Genomic DNA, 7,384 nt, shown 5'->3' with positions numbered 1-7,384 from the left:
GGACGTCCCGAGCTGGACGCTCGGCAGATCGCCATCCTGCAGAACGATCCGCAGCGAAGGCTCCCTCCATTCCGGAAGAGGTCGCCGCCACGGTGTGTCGTGCAGCAGCTTTGTTCGCCTTCCTCCGCTGGGAGATGAGATTGGCGTGAATGTGCCTTGCAGCCCGCAGTGATGACATATCCGCATCGTCCTGCGCTAAGATGGTGAAGTCCAGATCGTCAGCCAGCAGCAAAATTTTCTCGGCCACCATCGCATCGATCCCCTCTTCATCCATGCGCGGGAAAGCGTCTTTCGCCAATGACAGCAGGGCCGTGCGATAAGCGAGTGGCGATTCCTTGTCACCCTTCTGCCGCTCATAGAAGAGCTGGCGACAATCAGAAGGCGGCCCATAAACGGTGGCCAGCAGCTGCAGCGCCGACTGAATGGTGGAGCGTGCCGACTTGGGTGCAGCAGTGAGGGTGCCCAGGGTGTCGCCGTCCAATAACGCCGGGAGAGCACACAGCGCCTCGTTGTCCGACCAGCCTGCCATCTCTTGGTGGGCCAAGAACCGGCGCTGGAACCCCCCCCAATCGCCGTCGCTTGCAACAAATACCTGCAGGGCCGGCAGACGTTGCTGGAATGTCGGCTCCGTCTCCGATCCTCTTGCAGCATCCGTAGCGCGTCCCCGTACAGTATGAGCAATGGCGGACTCTAATGGGTGTCGCGCCGTCAGTGACGTGTTGGTCGGGGCTTGGTCGGTGCTGGCGTCCGCTGGTGGTGACGTCGCAACCCCTGATAGGCCGCCACCCGCGACCCGCCTCCGCCGATGACGTGGCGGCTGCTGGCTGGGCACCGTCTCCCGCGTGACGAGCTGGGACTCCTCCCTCCGCCCCTACTGTCTGTGAGGCGGGAGTTTCGAGTCGCCCCGCTATTGTAAAGGCGGGAGTTTCTGGCGGGCGTTGTCCATCTTCCCGCCGTGTCGCTCCTCCCGGCCCCAGGCGAGTTATTTGTTCGAGCATAGCGGCCGTTGCATACAAGAGCTCCGCCAGCCGCGAGTGAGCCAACGCCAACTCGTCAGTCGACGTCCCGGCCCTCTCCGACGACCCCGCCGATGTTGGAGCCGGCAGCAGTTGTGCAGGTACGTCGGCGGCGATGTCTTGCACTGCCCCTCCCTCGTCGTCATCCTCTCCTGGGTCTTGGGCACGAGTCTTCCGTCTCGTATCCATGCTTGGACCACTTCTAACACCAGATGTAGTAAGTAGCAGAGGAGACGATGTCGAAGTTGAGACACACTGTTTATTAACTCCGGGACAGATACAATAGTTGAAGGGGTATCGGCCCCTTCACCCGTACTATGGGAAACCCACCCTAGTACTAAGCCCTCTGTCCTGTCCCCCAGTCCTCCTCTACTGGGCTACGGGAGGCTGACTGATCTCGCCCTGGCAAGCACAGATCTCGGCACCAGCTAACCAGCCTTGCCCTGACAAGGGCAGCGGTCTGGAAGCTCCTGGGCCGCGCCACTGGCTTACCCGGCTCGGCCCTTATAAGGACGGCGAGACCGGGGAGTCTCAGGGCCTAATCTCCGAGTCTTGGATCTTCACTGGTCAGCTTCGTGTCGAACTGCCCTCGAGCTCTTTGGGTTCCACCTTTTATAGGGATCGCCTCCAAGGGCTGGGGGCGTGGGCAATAACTGATGCGGACGTCGGTGTGACCACCCGTGTATGTGAGTGCCGACAGCCCTGTGTTTGTTGTCCGCTGTTCCTCCCGTAATAACCCCTACACACAGCTCACTCACACTGACTCACACACACTCACACGCAGCTCACACAGCTCATTCTGTCACACAGCTCACACACACACAGCTCACCCTCACACACAGCTCACTCACACACAGCTCACTCGCACGGATTCACACACTCACGCAGCTCACACACACAGCTCACCCTCACACACAACTCACACACACAAAGCTCATTCTCTCTTACACACAGCTCACTCTCACATACAGCTCACTCTCACACACAGCTCACTCACACTGACTCACACTGACACACACACAACTCACTCTCCCACACAGCTCAATCACAGCTCACTCTCACAGTTCACACACAGCTCACTCACACCTCACTCTCACACACAGCTCAATCACACACAGCTCACTCTCACAGCTCACACACACTGCTCCCTCACACAGCTCACATGCACAGCTCACTCACACTGACTCACTCACATTTCACTCACACTGACTCACGGACTCTCACACGCAGCTCACACACAGCTCATTCTCACACACAGCTCACTCTCACAAACAGCTCACTCACACTGACTCACTCACACACAGCTCAATCACACACAGCTCACTCACACACAGCTTACTCGTACACAGCTCACTCACAAACACTGCTCACTCACACACAGCTCACGTTCACACAGCTCACACACCCAGCTCACTCACACTGACTCACTCACACACAGCTCACACTGAATCACGCACTCTCACACGCAGCTCACACACAGCTCATTCTCTCACACACACAGCTCACTCTCAAACACAACTCACACACAGCTCACTCTCACACAGCTCGCTCACACACATACACAGCTCACTCACACTGACTCACACACACACACGCAGCTCACACAGCTCATTCCCTCTCACATACAGCTCACTCTCACTCACAGCTCACTCTCACACACAGCTCACTCTCACTCAGCTCACTCTCACTCACAGCTCACTCTCACACACAGCTCACTCTCACACACAGCTCACTCTCACTCACAGCTCACTCTCACTCACAGCTCACTCACACACACAGCTCACTCTCACTCACAGCTCACTCACACACACAGCGTACTCTCACACTCACAGCTCACTCTCACACACAGCTCACTCACACACACAGCTCACTCACACACACAGCTCACTCTCACACTCACAGCTCACTCTCACACACAGCTCACTCTCACCCACAGCTCACTCACACACACAGCGTACTCTCACACTCACAGCTCACACCGGCTCACCTCTCCTCACTCACAGCTCACTCACAGCTCACCACACACACAGGTACTCTCACACTCACAGCCTCACACACAGCTCACTCTCACACACAGCTCACTCTCACTCACAGCTCACTCTCACTCACAGCTCACTCACACTCAGCTCACTCTCACTCACAGCTCACTCTCACTCACAGCTCACTCACACACACAGCGTACTCTCACACTCACAGCTCACACACAGCTCACTCTCACACACAGCTCACTTTCACTCACAGCTCACTCACACTCAGATCACTCTCACTCACAGCTCACTCTCACTCACAGCTCACTCACACACAGCTCACTCACACACACAGCTCACTCTCACTCCCAGCTCACTCACAGCTCACTCTCACTGACAGCTCACTCTCACTCACAGCTCACTCTCACTCACAGCTCATCACACACACAGTGTACTCTCACACTCACACAGAGCTCACTCTCACACACAGCTCACTCACAGCTCACTCACACACACAGCGTACTCTCACACACAGCTCACTCTCACTCACAGCTCTCTCACACACAGCTCACTCACACACACAGCGTACTCTCACACACAGCTCACTCTCACTCACAGCTCTCTCACACAACTCACTCACAGCTCACTCTCACACACAGCTCATTCTCACGCACAGGTCATACGCAGCACAACTCACACGCCGCCGCACACGCCGTTCGTGAGCACCTAACACAAAGATCCCCGTATAGCCTTAACAAACTGTAGGGGCAAGTGCTGTTAGCGAGCACCTAATAAGGGTGGGACGGCACACGAGGGGTGGGTGGCCAGCACCACGCCCGGTCACCTTTGTCTCCCTCGTGGCGATGTTTACACACCGCACCGGGTCCTCGTTTGAGGCTGAGTCGACGTAGGGGAGGCTCAGGACCGGTTCAGAGACTCGTCACTGGCGGTGTTGGCCACGAGCGGGAATGGAACTCGGCTGGTCGGTGCGGAGCGCAGCGCTCACCACGACACTGCCGCTCCCCTTCTGTCAACAAACTTGAACTTTGACCCCGCTCTCTGACGTCACCGCTTAGCGTGACCTCATCAACGTCAAACGCCCGGGGAAGTCGACCTCGCTAGTGACGTCATGTCACCCACTACCGACCACCGCGCTCTTGAGAGTGACGTCACCTCCCCTCAGCCGCTGCCGATATCTGTTCCAGTGACAATCTTTATTTGGGCAAAGCTCCGCCCGGTGACTGGCCGCTCATTAACATAACGTATTCGTGAAAGCCGTCGCGAGTTTATTGCGACGAGTCCGTCACCCGCGCCCCACCCCTCCTACAGATGGGGCGGCTCATTAGCATAATTTATTTAAATTAAACCGCTCATTGTGGGAGGAAAGTGTTTTCGTACCCCGCAAGTGACGTCATGTCACCTCCTACTGCCGCGTGACGTAGTGAGGTAACAGGAAGCTGCCGTTCCGCCCGTGCACTGAAATCCGAGGTGAGAAATTCTCATCGCGGTTGTGGTGGTGGTGTGTGGTTGTTTTGATGGTGATGGTTGTTGTTTACCGAGGTAGAGCCTCGCGCTCTCTCTTGTTGGGATGTCAATTGAGTAGCAGCGAGCATGAAAGCGATGTCCAGGTAGGAACTTGACAACGCGGGGCCTTGCCTCCTGCCCTCGCCTGATCGCATTTGCTTCAATTCTCTTGCTTAAGATAATTTGTCTTGACCTGGCTAACTACTTTGTAACTTTGTTTTACTTTAAATATTGACACAGTTTTTTTTTATATTTTACCAGGCCAAGCCCGCTTTAGCTGCTCTACCGCTCTTGTTTTCAGAAGCGACCTGCCCACAACAACAACAAGGTGAGGCTTGTCATCAGCGTGGCGGTGTTGACTCTAGACGCGTGGCGGTGCTCACTCGCTACATGTGGAGGGGAAACCGGGGGATCGGGAAGGAAATCCACGCAACCACGGGGAGAGAGAGACACGCAGCCTCGGCGATGTTAATTGTACCTCAATGAATTACTTGGTAGAGTGAGGAAGCATTAATACTGAGCAGGTGAAGGTGGCCAGGTGTGGGTCTAGACACACCACCACCTGTGAACCATGCCAGTGTGTGACAGTGGTGAAGCCAGTGGGGGTGGGGTGGCACATGCCCCCCAACGATCCGATCGAAATCCCAAATTTCGATTGGATCATTGGGGTTTAATAGTAACTAGCTTCACTACCCGGCTTCGCCCGGGACTTGGATTCTTGTCTTGAATTCATTTAATATTCCCTTATTTCACTGAAATATGTTTTATTATTGAAAGAATGAAAAAAGCCAAAACAAATCAATTTACCTAAATCGGATATTTTCACTCAATTCAACCTTAACCCACTTCTACGTAAACTCGATTTGGCCACTCGGTAAGGGAATGACAAGGTGAGCTGAAAATAGTCGCGTTCACTTAGAATTCCAGACAGTAAATGCTGTGAAAATTTCATGATGCCAGAGCTCAGCGTTGTCTTGATGAGAATTCTTCTCATCAAGACTCTATATCATAGAGCCCAATGCATCTTCGACCAGGAACACATTGCCAGTGAACTCAAACACGTACGCCAAGCTCTTAAGGCTAATGGTTACTCCGACTACACAATCCGCAAAGCCATCACTCCAACCATCAAGAAGAATCCTGTTGAGGAGCCTTTCAAGACCATCACCTTACCCTACATTGCTGGGGTCACAAAAAAGATCTCCAAAATCCTGATTAAACACAAGATCCAGGTCCGATTCAGCACAGTACATAAAATCCGTGATCTGGTACTGTCTGTAAAAGATGTGGTTCCAGACATACAGTACCCTGGCGTCTACAAACTAAGTTCCCTCTGTGGTAGCAGTTACATTGGGGAAACCAAACGACATGTCTCGGACCGCATCCGTGAACATAAAGCGGACTTGAAACACGGTAGGACAAACACCTCAGCCGTGGCAGATCACTGTTACAACTCAATGGGCTCACATGACATTGACTTCTCCAAGACAGAGGTTCTCTGCAAGCCATCTGGCTATCATGAGAGATTCGTTCATGAGGCGATCCACATATACAAACACAGAGACAATTTTAACCGAGAAGATGGATTCTGGCTTAGCAATCATTGGCAGGACGTAATAAACCATTTCGGATCTTAACTGATTGTGTTCACGTTTATGGTGACTTTCAGACCGCGTTCCACTCACTGGCATTGTATTCTCCGCAGGGAATGGATTCTTTGCTCCGCAGCAAGTTTCCCCTCCATGACTCACCCATTGATACGACGGTCAATGGTACAGCGTATAATAACAAATAGTATAACATTTATATGCTTAATACAATGTACAAAGTAATATATAGTATCGCAATTGTATAGTAAACATATAGCAGTGTGATACACATTAGGGTGAGTAGAATAATACATAGTGTTATATTAAATGTATAAGGTATAGGGTGGGTTTATAGCAATACAGTATGTAATTTAATGTTGGGTTTATCTATGGCAGTATATAGTACGGTGTATGCTCGTGTGATGTAAGTGAATAAAGTTTAGATGGAAGCATATTATATAATTTTACGACGTAGAATTGTAATGTATTACTTGCTGTTAGTAACTCAGCTTATTGTAGAGTATAGTAAGTATACTGATGGTGCTATGCAGTTTATACTTTAGTTTTTTGTGTAGTTTATACTTTAGTTTTCTACATTGTTGTTTAGTAACTGCAGCTACATACTATTAACATTCTTTTCCTTTGTTTAATGCTACTGCACCCCCACCTTGGTGCTGTTGATCCTGCATAATGCATGGGCATAATATGACTATGAAACCCCCACCCACCTCCTACGCATTTCCCATGAATATGCTAAATTCCTCTTCATATGCCACATTCTTTTTGTTAAGGCGCTCTTGCACCTCCAACGCAGCGTATATATAAGCTCCTAGCTTGGTAGTGTCTCATTCTTCACCTGAGGACGGCTGCTTGCATTGTAGCCGAAACGTCGTGAGAATTATTTTATTTATTATTTTTTATTTTATTATTTTATTGCTTCCCTTCTACGTGACTTTACCGAAAGAACCAAGAAGATGGATCCCTGCAGTCACGAAAGCTTTAAATCGAAATTTATTCAAATATATCTGGCGATACACGATATTCTTCGTGTACACTCCGTCTTCCTCCTCGTCGTCAGGTCCCTCAATAAGCGCCTTGATGTTGGATCTTGCCGTGACTCGCGATAGTGCCACGTACAGTTGGCCGTGCGAGAAGCATGGCGTTGGTAGATATAATCCCAGGTTGTGAACAGTTTGCCCTTGCGCCTTGTTGATGGTCATCGCGAAGGCTGGGACAATGGGGAACTGTTTGCACCAAAGTCGAATGGGAAGTCCTTCGTGTCCAATTC

At 51.5% G+C, this 7,384-nt stretch overlaps 1 long non-coding RNA gene across 1 annotated transcript; it reads left to right on the top strand.

Annotated features, from left to right (window-relative positions):
• The first annotated feature begins 4,361 nt into the window (after positions 1 to 4,361).
• LOC133361699 (uncharacterized) lies at positions 4,362 to 6,436 on the top strand. The gene is made up of 3 exons (XR_009757409.1): positions 4,362 to 4,471; positions 4,769 to 4,835; positions 6,213 to 6,436. It is a non-coding gene; the product is annotated as an uncharacterized LOC133361699 (long non-coding RNA).
• The last annotated feature ends 948 nt before the right edge of the window (positions 6,437 to 7,384 follow it).

This window comes from Lethenteron reissneri, unplaced genomic scaffold, assembly GCF_015708825.2.
Source record: "Lethenteron reissneri isolate LAM-NWPU_2019-01 unplaced genomic scaffold, ASM1570882v1 scaffold_120, whole genome shotgun sequence".
Taxonomy (NCBI): Eukaryota; Metazoa; Chordata; class Hyperoartia; order Petromyzontiformes; family Petromyzontidae; genus Lethenteron; species Lethenteron reissneri.
Note: the sequence above shows the minus strand (reverse complement) of the source record. Positions and strands in the feature narration are given on the sequence as shown.